Below are 17,696 nucleotides of genomic sequence, written 5' to 3'. Positions count from 1 at the left end.
GGAAAATACTAGAAATCAGTCACATTAAAACACACACACACACACACACACACAAAGAGGCTATATAACATGTTACTAAATAATAACTGGCTTAACAATGAAATCAAATCAAATTAAAATATTGAAAGATACCTTAAAAAAAATTAAAATGAGAACACAACAATCCAAAATCTATGGGACACAATAAAGGCAGTCTTAAGAGGGAAAATCATAGCATTACTTCAAGAAACAAGAAAAATCTCAAATAAATAATCTAACTTTACACCGAAAGAAAGTAGAAAAAGAATAACAATCAAAGCCCAGAGTAAGTAGATGTAAGGAAATAATAAAGAGCAGAGCAGAAATAAATGAAATAGACTCTTAAAAAATACAAAAGGTCAATGAAACCAAGAGCTGGTTCTTTGAAAGGATAAACAAGTTTGACAAACCTTTAACCAGACTCACCAAGAAAAACGGAGAGAGGGCCCAAATAAATAAAAGCAGACATGAAAGAGGGAGGCTAGGAAGGTGAAGAGAGGAACTGTGAAGCGAACCAGCTTCTCCTCCCTCACTGATTCCGCATGGGGGAGAAGTCAGAAAACTGTAGGGTTCCAGAGGACCTGTTCAGTGGTTTGCAAGTTACAGATCCCCAGAAAGCAGAATGTGCTAGTCCTTCCGTTTCTAATCCCAAAGATCACCAGCCCCAGAGCAAGCTGCTCCAGGAAGTTGAGGCCCACCCCCAGGAGGACCAGAAAGAAGAGGAGCACTTTCATGACTGCAGTGCCTCATTTGAGAAGGAGGAACCAGGAGTGGACAAGGTTGAGAAAAAACCTGATGATGATGTGAATTCCTCTGAACTCAATGAAGAATGCCTAATAGAACTGGAAAAAACATGCCAGATGAAGAGAAACAGAAAAGAAGAGACGAGGGCACTAGACTGAAGGAGGAAGGAAATGAGCAATTTAAGAAAGGAGATTACATAGAAGCTGAACGTTCTTACAGCCAAGCCCTTCAAATGGGCCCATTCTGCTTCCAGAAAGACAGATCTAATCTGTTTTCAAATAGAGCTGCTGCAAGGATGAAACAGGACAAGAAAGAGATGGCCATCAGTGACTTCAGCAAAGCCAGTCAGCTAAAACCCAGTTATAGGGCCCTGCTGAGGAGCGGAGCTGTACGAGAGCACCAACAAGCTCAACGAAGCCCTGGAAGACTACAATTCCATTCTAGAAAAAGACCCATCAGTGCACCAAGCTAGGGAAGCTTGTATGAGATTACCTAAGCAATGGAAAAATATCTTTCAGGCAAATGGAAAAGAAAAGAAAGCTGGTGTAGCAATACTTATATCGGACAAAATAGACCTCAAAGTGAAGGCCATAACAAGAGATAAGGAAGGCCACTTCATAATACTAAAGGGTTCAATACAACAAGAAGATATAACCCTGATAAACATATATGCACCCAATGCAGGAGCACCCAAATACATTTAAAAAACTCCTGGAAGATATCAAAGGAGAGATCGACAACAATACAATCATAGTAGGGGACTTTAATACACCACTGACATCACTGGATAAATCCTCTAGACAAGCAATCAGCAAAGAAACAGCAATCCTAAATGACTCACTAGATCAGATGGACTTAATTGACATCTTCAGAATGCTTCACCCCAAGGCCACGGAATATACATTCTACTCAAGTGCACATGGGACAGATTCAAAAATAGACCACATATTGGGTCACAAAGTCTCTCCAAATTCAAGAAGATTGAAATCATACCAAGCATCATCTTAGACCATGATGGCATAATATTAGAAATAAACTACAATAAAAACAACCCAAAATACTCAAACACTTGGAAGCTGAATAGCATGTTATTAAATATTGATTGGGTTACCAAGGAGATCAAAGAAGAAATTAAAAACATCCCGGAAACTAATGACAATGAAAACACAACAATCCAAAACCTATGGGACACAATGAAAGCAGTCCTGAGAGGGAAGTTTATAGCTCTACAGGCCTATCTCAAAAAAAACAGGAAAAAATGGTAGTAAATCATCTAACTCTACAACTCAAAGAATTAGAAAGAGAGCAACAAGAAAACCCCAGAGTGAGCAGAAGGAAGGAGATAATAAAGATTAGAGCAGAAATAAATGACATAGAGACCAAAAAAACAATACAGAAAATCAATGAAACCAGAGCTGGTTCTTTGAAAGGATAAACAAGATTGACAAACCTCTAGCCAGGCTCACCAAGAAGCAAAGAGAGAGGACCCAAATAAACAAAATAAGAAACAATAGAGGCGAAATAACAACAGACCCCACAGAAATACAAATGATTGTTAAAAAATACTATGGACAGCTCTACTCCAACAAACTAGACAACCTGGAGGAAATGGACAAATTCCTAGAAAAATACAACCTTCCAAAACTCAATCAGGAAGAATCTAAAAATTTCAATAGGCCAATAACTATGGAAGAAATTGAAGCAGTCAACAAAAAGCTTCCAGCAAACAAAAGCCCAGGACCAAATGGCTTCACAGGGGAGTTTTACCAAACATTCAAGGAAGAACTAAAACTTATCCTCCTCAGACTACTACAAAAAATTCAAGAGGAAGGAACACTTCCAAGCTCATTCTATGAAGCCAGCATCACCCTAATACCAAAACCAGGTAAGACAACACAATGAAAGAGAATTACAGGCCAATATCCCTCATGAACATAGATGCCAAAATCCTCAACAAAATCTTAGCAAATAGGATCCAGCAGTACATCAGAAAGATCATACAACATGACCAAGTAGGATTTATCCCAGGGATGCAAGGATGGTACAATATCCGCAAATCAATAAGTGTGATACATCACATAAACAAATTGAAAGAAAAAAACCACATGGTCATATCAATTGATGCAGAAAAAGCATTTGACAAAATCCAACACCCATTTTTGATAAAAACTCTCAGCAAGGTGGGAGTAGAAGGATCATACTTCAACATAATAAAAGCCATATATGACAGGCCCAGAGGCAACATCATACTCAATGGACAAAAACTAACACCATTTCCCCTAAGAACAGGAACAAGACAGGGATGCCCACTCTCACCACTCCTGTTCAACATAGTCCTGGAAGTATTAGCCATTGCAATTAGACAAGAAGAAGAAATAAAAGGCATCCAAATTGGAAAAGAGGAAGTAAAACTGTCCTTATTTGCAGACGACATGATATTATACATACAAAACCCTAGAGACTCCATCAAAAAACTACTAGACTTAATACATGAATTTGGCAATGTAGCAGGATACAAAATTAACACCAAGAAATCTGAGGCATTTCTATACACCAATAGTGAACTTTCAGAAAGAGAGACTAAAAAAACAATCCCATTTACCATCGCACCAAAAAAATTAAGCTACCTAGGAATAAACTTAACTAAAGAGGTAAAAGACCTATACTCAGAAAACTACAGGATGTGAAAAATGAGATAGAGGAAGACATAAACAGATGGAAGAACATACCATGTTCTTGGATTGGTAGAATCAACATCATTAAAATGTCCATACTGCCCAAAGCAATCTATAAATTCAACGCACTTCCCATTAAAATACCAACGGCATACTTCACAGATCTAGAACGAACTCTCCAAAAATTCATCTGGAATAAAAAAAGACCCCGAATAGCTGCAGCAATCCTGAGAAAGAACAAAGTAGGTGGGATCTGAATACCAGATATCAAGCTGAATTACAAAGCCACTGTTCTCAAAACTGCCTGGTACTGGCACAAGAACAGACATATAGATCAATGGAATAGAATAGAGAACCCAGAAATTGGCCCGAACCAATATGCTCAATTAATATTTGACAAAGGAGACAAGAACATACAATGGAGCCAAGATAGTCTCTTCAATAAATGGTGTTGGGAAAATTGGACAGATATATGCAAGAAATGAAACTAGACCACCAACTTACACCATACACAAGAATAAACTCAAAATGGATAAAGGACTTAAATGTACGGCAGGAAACCATAAAAATTCTAGAAGAATACAAAGGCAACAAAATCTCAGACATATGCCGAAGCAATTTCTTCACTGATACAACTCCTAGGGCGCTTGAAACTAAAGAGAAAATGAACAAATGGAACTATATCAAAATAAAAAGCTTCTGCACAGCAAAAGAAACCATCAACAAAACAACAAGAAAGCCCACTGCGTGGGAAAACATATTTGCCAACGTCATATCTGATAAGGGCCTAATCTCCAAAATTTATAGGGAACTCATACAACTTAACAAAAAGAAGATAAACAATCCAATCAAAAAATGGGCAAAGCACCTAAATAGACACCTTTCAAAAGAGGACATTCAGAAAGCCAAGAGACATATGAAAACATGCTCAAAGTCACTAATCATCCGAGAGATGCAAATCAAAACAACAATGAGGTACCATCTCCCACCTGTCAGACTGGCTATCATCAACAAATCAACAAACGACAAGTGCTGGAGAGGATGTGGAGAAAAAGAAACACTTGTGCACTGCTGGTGGGAATGCAGACTGGTGCAGCCACTGTGGAGAACAGTATGGAGTTTCCTCAAAAAGCTAAAAATGGAACTCCCATTTGACCCTGTGACCCCACTTCTAGGAATATATCCCAAGAAACCAGAAACACCAATCAGAAAGGATATATGCACCCATATGTTCATAGCAGCACAATTTACCATAGCTAAGATCTGGAAACAGCCTAAGTGCCCATCAGTAGATGAATGGATTAGAAAACTGTGGTACATCTACACGATGGAATACTATGCTGCTGTAAAAAAGAAGGAACTCTTACCATTTGCAACGGCATGGATGGAACTGGAGAGCATTATGCTAAGTGAAATAAGCCAGTCAATGAAGGAAAAATACCACATGATCTCACTCATTCATGGATAATAAAGACCATTATAAACTTTTGAACAATAATAGATACAGAGGCAGAGCTGCCTCAAACAGATTGTCAAACTGCAGCGGAAGGCCAGGGAGGGTTGGGGGGTAGGAGGGAGGGGGGTTATGCATGCATATAAGCATAACCAATGGACATAAGACACTGGGGGGTAGGGGAGGCCAGGGGATTGTCAAGGGGGGGGGGGAAGGACACATATGTAATACCCTTTGTAATACTTTAAGCAATAATAAATAAATAAATAAATAAATAAATAAATAAATATGAAATTTTGTTTTAAAATCTTGTGGGTAAATAAACAAATGACTTCAAAAAAAAAGAGATTACCTAAGCAAATTGAAGAATGAAATGAAAGACTGAAGGAAGAGATGTTGGGTAAACTAAAAGATCTTGGGAACTTGGTTCTCCGACCTTTTGGACTCTCCACAGAAAATTTCCAGATCAAACAGGATTCCTCCACTGGCTCCTACTCCATCAATTTTGTTCAAAACCCAAACAATAACAGATAACAGAGATAACAGTAACTTTTAAAGCTGGCTAGTAAATTGTGTGCTGCTAGTTGGTAGCAAGGGGAAAGGCCCTGACAATGTTTAAGTTCTATAAGCATCTTATCTCAAAGATAGCCCATCCAGTAGAGCCTAATGCACCCGTCCTTGTGTTTTGTGATCAGGGTGAAATGTACGTCCTGACGTAATTTGATTTCCATCTTAAGGTGGTGTCTGTGCAGCTCTTGTCCCTGGGTCTGGCTGTCCTTTGTTTTGTCCAGGAGGAGCCTGTTAAGGCTGACCTCCTCAGCCATACAAACATACAAGCCCAGATGCCAGCTTTCCTGGACCCAGCAAACCTGCTGGTCAGAGACTGCCCAGACATGACTGATGGGGGTCCTGCCTACTGCCCCCTCTCCCAATCACACACACTGTTCAGGCTGCCGGGCGTATTCCTCTGTGGTAATAAATGCTTTCTGTGACAAAAAAAAAAAAGAAAAAGAAAGAAAGAAATGAAAGAGGGTAACAGCTGACACCAAAGTAATACAATGGATTGTAAGAAAATATTATGAACAACTATATGCTAACAAATTAGACAATCAGGATGAAATAGATAAATTCCTAGAAATATGCAATCTTCTAAAACTGAATCTGGAAGATTAAAAAAATCTGAATAGACCAGTGGTTCTCAACCTTCCTAATGCCGCGAACCTTTAATACAGTTAGTTCCTCATGTTGTGGTGACCCACAACCATAAAATTATTTTTGTTGCTACTTCATAACTGTAATTTTGCTACTGTTATGAATCGTAATGTAAATATCTGATATGCAGGATGTATTTTCATTGTTACAAATTGAACATAATTAAAGCATAGTGATTAATCACAAAAACAATATGTAATTATATATGTGTTTTCTGATGGTCTTAGGTGACCCTTGTGAAAGGGTCATTCGACCCCAAAGGGGTCGCGACCCACAGGTTGAGAACCGCTGGAATAGACAGATTATAATTGAAATTGAAGCAGTAATTTTAAAAAACTACCAACAAATAAAAGTCCTCAACAAGATGGCCTCACAGTTGAATTTTACTAGGCAATCAAAGAAGAACAAATACCTATCCTTCTCAAACTATTCCAAAATTCAAGAAGAGGGAAGATTCACAAGCTCTTTTTATGAGGCCAGCATTATCCTAATTCCAAGACCAGATAAGGACAAAAAAAGAAACAAAATTATAGGCCAATATCCCTGATGAACATAGATGCTGAAATCCTCAATAAAATATTAACAAACCAATTCAGCAATGCATTGAAAAAATCATACTCCATGATCAAGTGGGATTTATATCAGGGATGCAAGGTTGGTACAATATTCTCAAATCAATAAATGTGATATCCACATAAACAAAATGAAGGATAAAAATCACATGCACATATCATTAGATGCAGAAAAAGCACTTGATAAAATCCAGCACCCATTATTTACAATAGCCAAGATTTAGAAAGAAGCCGAAGTGTCCATCAGTAGATAAGTGAATAAAAAAAGCTATGGGACATTTATACAATGGAATACTACTTAGCCATAAAAAATAAGGAAATCTTACCTTTTGTTATAGCATGGATTAACCTGAAGATTATTATGCTAAGTGAAATAAGCCAGTCAGAGAAAGACAAGTTCCATATGATTTTGCTTATATGTGAAATCTAATGAACAAACCAAATTAACAAACAAAATAGAAACAGACTCATAGATACAGAGAACAGACTGACAGCTGTCAGAGGGGAAGGGGTTGTGGGGCTGCATGAAAAAGTGAAGGGGTTCAACAACAACAACAAGAACACTGCAGAAAGCTTAGTCCTTTTGGCCAAAAGTGCATCCAATTTATTGACAATGAATATCATATGCATGAACAAATCAGGCAATGCCGGTTCCAAGTCTGGCAGGGACAAAGAAGCTTTCACAGAGTCATATAAATGAAACATCTTCCCATTTCCTCCCAGTGCCATCTCCCTCTGATCACCACTGGGGAAGAATGAGAAATTCCTAATTTCATCTTGTCCAAACACCTTGTCTCGAGTGATGCTACTCAAATTAGACCATGACCAGACTACCCGCACCCCTTAACCTGTGCTGAAAATTCTAAATATGGGGGTTTTATTCCTCATAGGTTCTTACAGAAGACTAAAGGAAAGAGGCCTCTAGATCTTTACTTAGGGAACTAGAAAATAGCATAGGAAACGGGGAAGGGAAGACATACAAATACGTAGCTGGATTTATTAGTTTTTATTTAGTCCCAGGACAATGACACAGCAAAAGCCAAGAAGGGTGAGTAAAATTCACTGACTCAGTGATTAGAATACCTTATAATATCACCCTTGATGATAAATAGTACAAAGGGAAAGAGCCAGTCTTTTCTTAAAATGCCCAAATAACAGAGTAATCAGTAAAACCACCAAGTATTCATTCTAAGAAATGGTACTTGATGCTGCTGCCAAATCCTGAAGCTTTTTTTTCTTTATTGATTAAGGTATTACATATGTGTCCTTACCCCTTGCCCCTCACCCCCCTGAACCTTTTTTGAGGGCGGTAGTGATCCTGCGGTGAAATCAGTTGCTTCTTGGCTTTCTCCACTGAGGATTCAGCTTTCACTAATCTGCTAAATGGACACTCTTCCCAAGTTTTATCTTCTCTTCTCTTTTCTTTTTCCTTGTAAGCTTATGTGTTACCAACAGGGTCTGGGCTCGGGGCAGGTCTGCCTAGGGTCCGCCAGAAGTGTGTGTTCTTGACTTCGTATGGGAAAGATTTCACAATACGAGTCCAAGTGATTTTGAGAATGTGTTTATGAAAGCTGGGGACAGCGGAACAAAGGAAGGGCTTGGAGTAGAAGAAGCAACAGGAGAAACAAAGTCAGGGAAAAGGGGGCCTTGGAGACAGGTTCAGGGGCTACGCCTGGGTCGAGCTGCCACTGCCTATTGCTCCCCTGGTTGCAAATCTCACGGGATCCTTAAGAGTTTAGGAGGAAAACAACAAAGATACAAGGCATGTGCTCTGTCGAGAGTGCAGTGGATCCTTTGTCTTGAGGCTTTTTTATCTTTTCTTTGGCTGGTGGGAATCCTAGGTGAGGACTCAGGGGAGGGTCTTACATAATATTCACTAACTTTTCAGGTGTGTCCTTCAATATGTTGATTTATTAAAATGTATGTAGAGAGGGGCTAGGATTGTTTTCTGGTTAGTTTTATTTTTAAAGAATGTTATTAAAGGGGAACTGGTACTGAGGCAGGTCTGCCTTGGGCTGGTCTGAAATGTGTAAACCATTTGCTCCTTAGTGTCCTTGGTTAGGGAAGATAAAACTTTATGATTTATTAGCTGGCTGTAAATTGCTCAAATTGTTAGGCCTTCTCTAATTATTTTGTCTCAGTTTCCCTTATTGCACTTATCAAGGAATTTCCCTAGCTTCTTATTCTCCTGCCTGATGTGCATTAAAAAAATTCCCTTTCCTGTTGTTTTAGGGGAGTTAGAGAAAGTTAAAATAAGTGCATGAATTCAATCCACCATTTTTATTTGGAATTTCTATACTTTTTTCATTATATATCAAACTCATACACATTATTCTCAATGACTAACCTTTCTCCCTACTGTATATCTGTCATTTCTTCTACTAGAGTCCAAATTACCCAATTTTGATGTTAAAAGATTGAAATATTTATCACAAGATGGTTAATAATCAAGAGGGAATTTGGATATGGGTTTATTGATTTTAGAGAGGGGGGAAGAGAGAAAAACATGGATTTGTTGTTCCACTTATTTATGCATCATTGGTTGATTCTTGTATGTGCCCTGATGGGAGACGGAACCCGCAACCTTGGTGTATCAGGATGATGCTCTCACCAACTGAGCTACTCGGCCAGGGCAGCAATTTTTTAAGTTTTATTTTTCTTTCTTTCTTATGTCCTAATACACTTATTAGATTAATGGTTCCTTTGGCCATTCAGTGTCTTGTGAGGAAAAGGGAGTTAATTCAACTTAAACTTAATGTTCAGTACTCTGTTCATGCTTGATATACCTGCCAATTGGGGATGACAAATAAGGGTACAGATGATTCAATGAATGGCTATTCAACTCTATATATCTGAGGCCAGTTGTCAACTACTTAGGATTTAGGATTTAAGTAAACTAGCAAGAAACAGTCCTGACAGTTTTATATCATTCCTTATAGGCCCAAAGTATTGATTACTGATTAGACCTCCAGGGCGTGTCCACACTGTGCGTGAGGGGGCATGCTCAGAGCCATACTGTCTTTAGAAATGCAGCACACTGAGAGGCTGGCTGACTGTAATTCTAACCACTGAACAAAACGGGCTAGGGCTGGGATCTAATATTGTAGGAGGTCCCAGAAGAACAGGAAAAGACAGGGATTCCCACTGTTTGACATAGTGCTGGAAATGCTGGCCATAGCGATCAGACAAGGAGAAGAAATAAAAGTCATCCAAACTGGAAAGGAAGAAGTAAAACTCTCATTATTCGCAGATAACATAATATTGTACATAGAAAATCTTAAAAGCTCCACCAAAAAGCTACTAGATTTAATAAATGAATTTGGCAACGTAGTAAGATACAAAATTAACACCCAGAAATCTAGGGCACTTTTGTACACCAGTAATGAATTCTCAAAAAGAGAAACTAAACAACAACAAAAAAATCCCACTTACCATTGCAACAAAAAATTAAGATACTTAGGATTAAACTTAACCAATGAGGTAAAAGACTTATACTTGGAAAACTATAAGACGTTGAAAATAGATAGAGGAAGATATACACAAATGGAAGACTATACCATGTTCATGGATGGTAGAATCAACATCATTGAAATGGCCATACTACCCAAAGCAATCTATAGATTCAAAGCAATCCCTATTAAAATACCAACAGCATACCACTAATTCACAGACCTAGAACAAACTCTCCAAATATTCATCTGGAATAATTAAAAAAAAGACCCGAATAGCCACAGCAATCTTGAGAAAGAAGAAAAAAGTTGGAGGGATCACAATACCAGATATCAAGTTACTGTATACTACAAAGCGACTGTACTCAAAACAGCCTAATCTTGGCACAAGAACAGGCATATTGACCAATGGAACAGAACAGAGAACCCAGAAATCATCCCAAGACATTCTGCTCAATTAATATTTGACAAAGGAGGCAAGAGCATACAATGGAATCAAGACAGTCTCTTCTATAAATGTTTTGGGAAAGTTGGACAGATACATGCAAGAAAATGAAACTAGACCACCAACTTACACCATACACAAGAATAAACTCAAAATGGATAAAAAGACCTAAATGTAAGTCAGGAAACCATAAAAATCCTAGAAGAGACCATAGGCAGCAAAATCTCAGATATCTCTCATAGAAATATGTTTACAGATACAGCTCCTAGGGCAAAGAAAACTAAGGGGGAAATAAACAAATGGGACTACATCAAAATAAAAAGCTTCTGCACAGCAAAAGAAACCATCAACAAAACAACAAGAGAACCCACTGCATGGGAGAACGTATTTGCCAATGATATAGCCAATAAGGGGTTAATCTCCAAAATATATAGGAAACTCATACAACTTAACAAAAGGAAGGCAAACAATCCAATTAAAAATGGGCAAAAGACCTGAATAGACATTTCTCCAATGTGGGCATAAAAAAAGGCCAGGAGGTATATGGAAAAATGCTCAAAGTCACTAATCATCTGAGAGATACAAATTAAAACAACAATGAGGTACCACCTCACACCTGTCAGAATGGCTATTATCAATAAATCAATGCCTAACCAGTTTGGCTCCATGGATAGAGTGTCGGCCTGCAGACTCAAGGATCCCAGGTTTGATTCCGGTCAAGGACATGTACCTAGTTGCGGGCACATGCCCAGTAGGGAGTGTGCAGGAGGCAGCTGATCAATGTTTCTCTCTCATTGATGTTTCTAACTCTCTATCCCTCTCTCTTCCTCTCTGTAAAAAATCAATAAAATATATTTAAAAATATAAATAAATAAATAAATAAATAATCAACAAATGACCAGTGTTGGCAAGGATGTGGAGAAAAGGGAACCCTCATACACTGCTAGTAGGCATGCAGACTAGTGCAGTCTCTGTGGAAACCATTATGGAATTTCCTCAAAAAATTAAAAATGGAACTCCAATTTGACCCAGTGATCCCACTTCTGGGAATATTTCTTAAGAAATCAGAAACACCAACCAGAAATAATATATGCACCCCTATGTTCATAGCAGCACAATTTACCATAGCTAATATTTGGAAACAACCTAAGTGCCCATCAGCAGATGAGTGGATTAAAAAAAACTGTGGTACCGCCCTAACCGGTTTGGCTCAGTGGATAGAGGCCTGCGGACTGAAGGGTCCTGGGTTCGATTCCGGTCAAGAGCATGTACCTTGGTTGCAGGCACATCCCCAGTAGGGAGTGTGCAGGAGGCAGCTGATCAATGTTTCTCTCTCATCGATGTTTCTAACTCTTTATCCCTCTCCCTTCCTCTCTGTAAAAAATCAATAAAATATATATTTTTTAAAAAACTGTGGTACATTTACACAACGGAATACCGCATTTGGTGTAAAAGAAAAAAATGAAGAACTCTTACCATTTACAACAGCATGGATAGAGAACATTATGCTAAGCAAAATTAGCCAGTCAGAGAAAGATAAGTATCACATGATCTCACTCATATGTGGAATCTAATGAACAACATAAACTGATGAACAAAAATAGATCCTGAAAAAAGACAGGGATGCCCACTCTCACCACTCCTTTTGACATAGTACTGGAAGTATTAACCATTGCGATTAGACAAGAAGAAGAAATAAAAGGCATCCAAATTGGAAAAGAAGTAAAACTGTCCTTATTCGCAGATGACATGATATTGTACATAAAAAACCTTAAAGACTCCATCAAAAAACTATTAAACTTAATAAATGAATTCGGCAATGTAGCAGGATACAGAATTAATGCCAAAAAATCTATGGCATTTCTATACACCAATAGTGAACTTGCAGAAAGAGAGACTGAAAAAGCAATCCCATTTACCATCGCACCAAAAAAATTAAGCTACCTAGGAATAAACTTAACTAAAGAGGTTAAAGACCTCTACTCAGAAAACTACAGGACGTTGAAAAAAGAGATAGAGGAAGACATAAAGAGATGGAAGAACATACCATGTTCTTGGATTGGTAGAATCAACATCATTAAAATGTCCGTACTGCCCAAAGCAATCTATAAATTCAACGCACTTCCCATTAAAATACCAACGGCATATTTCACAGACCTAGAACGAACTCTCCAAAAATTCATCTGGAATAAAAAACGACCCCGTATAGCTGCAGCGATCCTGAGAAAGAACAAAGTAGGTGGGATCTCAATACCAGATATCAAGCTGTATTACAAAGCCACTGTTCTCAAAACTGCCTGGTACTGGCACAAGAACAGACATATAGATCAATAAAATAGAATAGAGAACTCAGTAATCGACCTGAACTAATATGCTCAATTAATATTTGACAAAGGAGGCAAGAACATACAATGGAGTCAAGACAGTCTCTTCAATAAATGGAGTTGGGAAAATTGGACAGATACATGCAAAAAAAATGAAACTAGACCACCAACTTACACCATACACAAAAATAAACTCAAAATGGATAAAGGACTTAAACGTAAGACGGGAAACCGTAAAAATACTAGAGGAATCCAAAGGCAACAAAATCTCAGATATATGCAGAAGCAACTTCTTCACCGATACAGCTCCTAGGGCATTGGAAACTAAAGAGAAAATAAACTTTATTATTATTAAGAAATGGCCATTTGGCCAGAAACACATCAGATTTTAAAGATAATGAGTCAGTCAATACCAAGTTCCTAGCTCAACTCAAAAATATATTCAAAAAGAGTTTATAAACAAAAAGACCACCAGTATCCTTAGAATTTAATCCTCCTCTAGTCCCATTGTGGGGCTGGAGTGGATGGGACAAATAAGTATGCAGGGTTCAAGTACATAATAGGCCATGGTGCTAGTCCTAGCTTTATAAAAAAAAAATTAGTTATAAAAAGCACACAGAGTGAGAAACCCAAGATGGCGGCATAGGTAAACACCAGAAATTGCTGCCTCGCACAACCACTTCAAAAATACAACTAAAAGCTGAAACCGGTTTGGCTCAGTGGATAGAGCGTCAGCCTGCGGACTGAAAGGTCCCAAGTTCGATTCCGGTCAAGGGCATGTACCTGGATTGTGGGCACATCCCCAGTAGGAGATGTGCAGGAGGCAGCTGATCGATGTTTCTCTCTCATCGATGTTTCTAACTCTCTATCTCTCTCCCTTCCTCTCTGCAAAAAATCAATAAAATATATTTTTTAAAAATACAACTAAAAGACAAAACGGACATCATCCAGAACCATAGGAAGGCTGGCTGAGTGGAAATTCTACAACTAGAAGGAAAGAGAAAAGCACACTGAGACTCAGAGGAGGTATGGAAGTAAAGTGCAGAGGTATGGATGCCCACGTGGAAAGGGCTGGCAACTGAGGACACGGTTGTTTTTTTCAATCGGGAGGGAGTCTCAAGCTCCCGACTCCAGTTCCGGGCGAGTCTCTGGGGACCCAGACTCATATGCGGAGAAACTGGACTGTCTGGCAGCAGGCAGAATTCAAGGGCGGCTTTCTCTCAGAGGTGCTTGCAGCGATTGCCAGGACGCTGAAAAGCGGGGCCTCTTAGGGCAGGACTGAGGAGCAGCCATAGTTGCTTGCTCCACCTTGTTGAATCCCTGAGACCCCGCCCCACCCAAGCTGTGTGCAGAGGCTTTTGCATATGAAAGGCCTGGCCCTTTGCAATCTGAAAATTACCTAACAAACTGCAGCTGGGTCAGAGAGACCCAGAACTTCCAAAAGAAGGCCCAAGGCCCCACAGCAGCTTGCATTGCTTCACAGCTGGGCCTCATCTTGGCACCTCCAAATCCCAAACAAAGAAGAGGAATCTGCAGATCTCTCCATAGCTCCTGCTGAGTAGCCTCAGGCAGACGCTAAATTAGCACCTCCTTAGAGATCCAAGAGCCAGTGTACCCAGTGGTCAGAGTGGGACCATCCAGATTACAACTCCTCAGATCCATAAGGGACACACTCAGGGGGCAGACTCAGTGAGCACCAAAGCCCCACTGAAGCAAGTCTTGCCCCAGAAGGGTTTCTCCAGCACAGAAGTTCTCCCACTGCAGACACAGCTGATTCTCACAGCCAATTGGTCAACTCCTCCCAGTGATACCTACAACAATCAAGGCTTAACTACAACAAGACTGTGCACAAAGCCCACAAAGGCGTGCACCAAGAGTGTCCACCTCAGGTAATTGGGGAGGCTGAGCCACTGGTCCTATAGGATACCTACCACACAAGCCACTCTATCAACACAGGGAAGCAGCCAAAATGTGGATACAAAGAAACAGGTCACAAATGACAGAAATGGAGGAAAGCAAACTACTAGATATAGAGTTCAAAACCACACTTATAAGGTTTTTCAAGAATTTTCTAGAAGCCGCCGACAAATTTAGTGAGACCCTCAAGAAATCTAGTGAGACCCTCGAGGATATGAAAAAGGACCAACTAGAAATTAAGCATACACTGACTGAAATAAAGAATATTATACAGAGTTCCAACAGCAGACCAGAGGATCGCAAGAATCAAGTCAAAGATTTGAAATAAGAAGAAGCAAAAAACACCCAACCGGAAAAACAAAAAGAAAAAAGAATCCAAAAATATGAAGATAGTGTAAGGAGCTTCTGGGACAACTTCAAGCATACCAACATCCAAATTATGGGGATGCAAGAAGAAGAGAGAGAGCAAGACATTGAAAACCTATTTGAATAAATAATGACAGAAAACTTCCCCTACCTGGTGAGAGAAATAGACTTACAAGCCCAGGAAGCACAGAGAACCCCAAAGAAAAGGAATCCAAAGAGGACCACACCAAGAGACATCATAATTAAAATACCAAGAGCAAAAGACAAAGAGAGAATCTTAAAAGCAGCAAGAGTAAAATAGTCAGTTACCTACAAGAGAGTACCCATTCGACTGTCAGCTGATTTCTCAATAGAAGCTATGCAGGCCAGAAGGGAGTGGCAAGAAATATTAAAAGTGATGAATAGCAGGGACCTCCAACCCTCTACCCAGCAAAGCTATCATTTAGAATTGAATGTCAGATGAAGAGCTTCACAGACAAGAAAAAGAAGAAAAATATAGAAAATATAAATAATAAAATGGAATAAATACATATCTATCAATAATTGAATCTAAAAAATAAATAAACAAGGAATTTAATGAACAAAATAAACTGATGAATAAAATAGAACCAGAGTCATGGAAACATGGAACAGACTGACAAATCTCAAAGGGAAGTGGGGAGGAGTGGGAAGAGATTAACCAAAGAACTTATGTGCATATATGCATTATCTATGGACACAAACAATAGAGTGGTGAAGACCTGGGGCAGGGAGGGAACTGGTGGGGGGGAAGGGGGGAGGCGTGGAGTGAGGAATCTGTAATAATCTCAACAATAAAGCTTGTTGGTTTTTTTAAAAATATGATGTGACTGTGCATGGGCCTCTTTGGCTTCTTCTTGCTTTGGACTCTGTGTCTTCTGTACTTATGTGACTTTTCCTTCACCAAGTTAGGGAAGTTTTCTGCCATTATTTCTTTAAACATGTTCTCTATCCCTTGCTCATTTTTTCTTCCCCTTCTGGTACCCCTATTATGCAAATATTGTTACTTTTCAGGTTGTCCCACAGCTCCCTTAAGTTGTCCTCCTATTTTTTTAAAGGTTTTTTTCTTTTTGGTTTTTTGATTGAGTGATTTTTTTCTACCCTGTCTTTTTTTTTAATATATTTTATTGGATTTTTTTTTTTTTTTTTCAGAGAGGAAGGGAGAGGGACAGAGAATTAGAAACATCGATGAGAGAGAAACATCCATCAGCTGCCTCCTGCACACTCTCCACTGGGGATTTGCCCGCAACCAAGGTACATGCCCTGGGAATTGAACCTGGGACCCTTGAGTCCGCAGGCTGATGCTCTATCCACTGAGCCAAACTGGCTAGGTCTCTAACCTGTCTTTTAATTCACTGATCCAGTTCTCAGCTTCCCTTAATCTGCTATGTATTCCTTCCAATATGTTCTTTATTAGTGAATAAATAAAATGAAATTTTATTATAAATTTTATTTATAAATTTTATTTATCCTTATTACCACAATTTTCAATATGTCATTCTTCATTTCTGACTGTTCTTTTTTCATAGTTATTATACCTTTTCTCATGCTGTTGAGCATCCTTGTAATCATTATTCTGAACTCTATATCTAATAAATTTCTCATCTCCATTTCACTTAACTCTTCTGGAGAATTCTCTTGTTCTTTCACTTCGGGCTGATTTTTTGTTTCTGAATTTTGGTTGCCTGTTTGGGTTCGTGTCTATGTATTAGGTAGATCTGCTACAACTCCCAGTCTGTGGTTCAGGACAATTTCAGACGCTGTTTGTTACTGGTCCTTAGTACCCTGTTTGGAAATATCAGCAATCCACAGCTTGTGGCTCCCTCAGCTTAGGCTGAGTGCCTTTGGAAAGGACCAAGATGTGCACCAAGGCCTGCTTTTCCCAGCCCCAAGTCCAAAAGGAGATCAGGCAAAGACTCCAAGCCTCCAGCAATCCACCTCTGCCTACAGTCTGATTGCTATTCTCGGAGTCTTAATGTGCCTCATGCTACAGAACACAGCAAGGCACAGACTCCACAGGATGGAGCAAGAGGTTTTCCAACAGGGTGGGGCAAAAGCTTCCTGGATGGTAAATGTCTGCCTGAGAAAGACGTCCTCTGCAGTATGAGGGAATGACTTAGCGCAGGAAATCAGGCGGCTGCCTCTGAGCTCACCCCAGAGCCCCCAACACTGGATTCTCTCCTCTAGTCCACTCTGCCCTCCCTCTGCTGGAGCCCAAGATGAGTGGCTGTACACAAAATTTTGTGTGTTGGCCCTTTAAGAGGGTAACTGCATTATCCAGCTGTCTCTCCCTGACAGACAGCAACCCGGCTGCTTTTTACTACCAGATGTTATGTGGGCACCTTTCTCAACTCTGGTGCTCTGGGCTGGGGAGCCCAGCTTGGGGTTTAGACCTCAAAGTTCTCAATGGGAACACCGCTCCCCAACACATACACAGCTGAGATATCCCTCCGGACCTTCGGCTGCTGCCTGTGGGAGCCCTGCCAGCCTCTCTCACCTCCGC

General features: G+C 39.5%; 1 pseudogene; it reads left to right on the top strand.

Moving 5' to 3' along the window:
- Positions 1 to 526: 526 nt before the first annotated feature.
- LOC102434042 lies at positions 527 to 5,460 on the top strand (annotated as a pseudogene).
- The last annotated feature ends 12,236 nt before the right edge of the window (positions 5,461 to 17,696 follow it).

This window comes from Myotis lucifugus, unplaced genomic scaffold (genome assembly GCF_000147115.1).
Source record: "Myotis lucifugus unplaced genomic scaffold, Myoluc2.0 scaffold_563, whole genome shotgun sequence".
NCBI classification, from domain to species: Eukaryota; Metazoa; Chordata; class Mammalia; order Chiroptera; family Vespertilionidae; genus Myotis; species Myotis lucifugus.
Note: the sequence above shows the minus strand (reverse complement) of the source record. Positions and strands in the feature narration are given on the sequence as shown.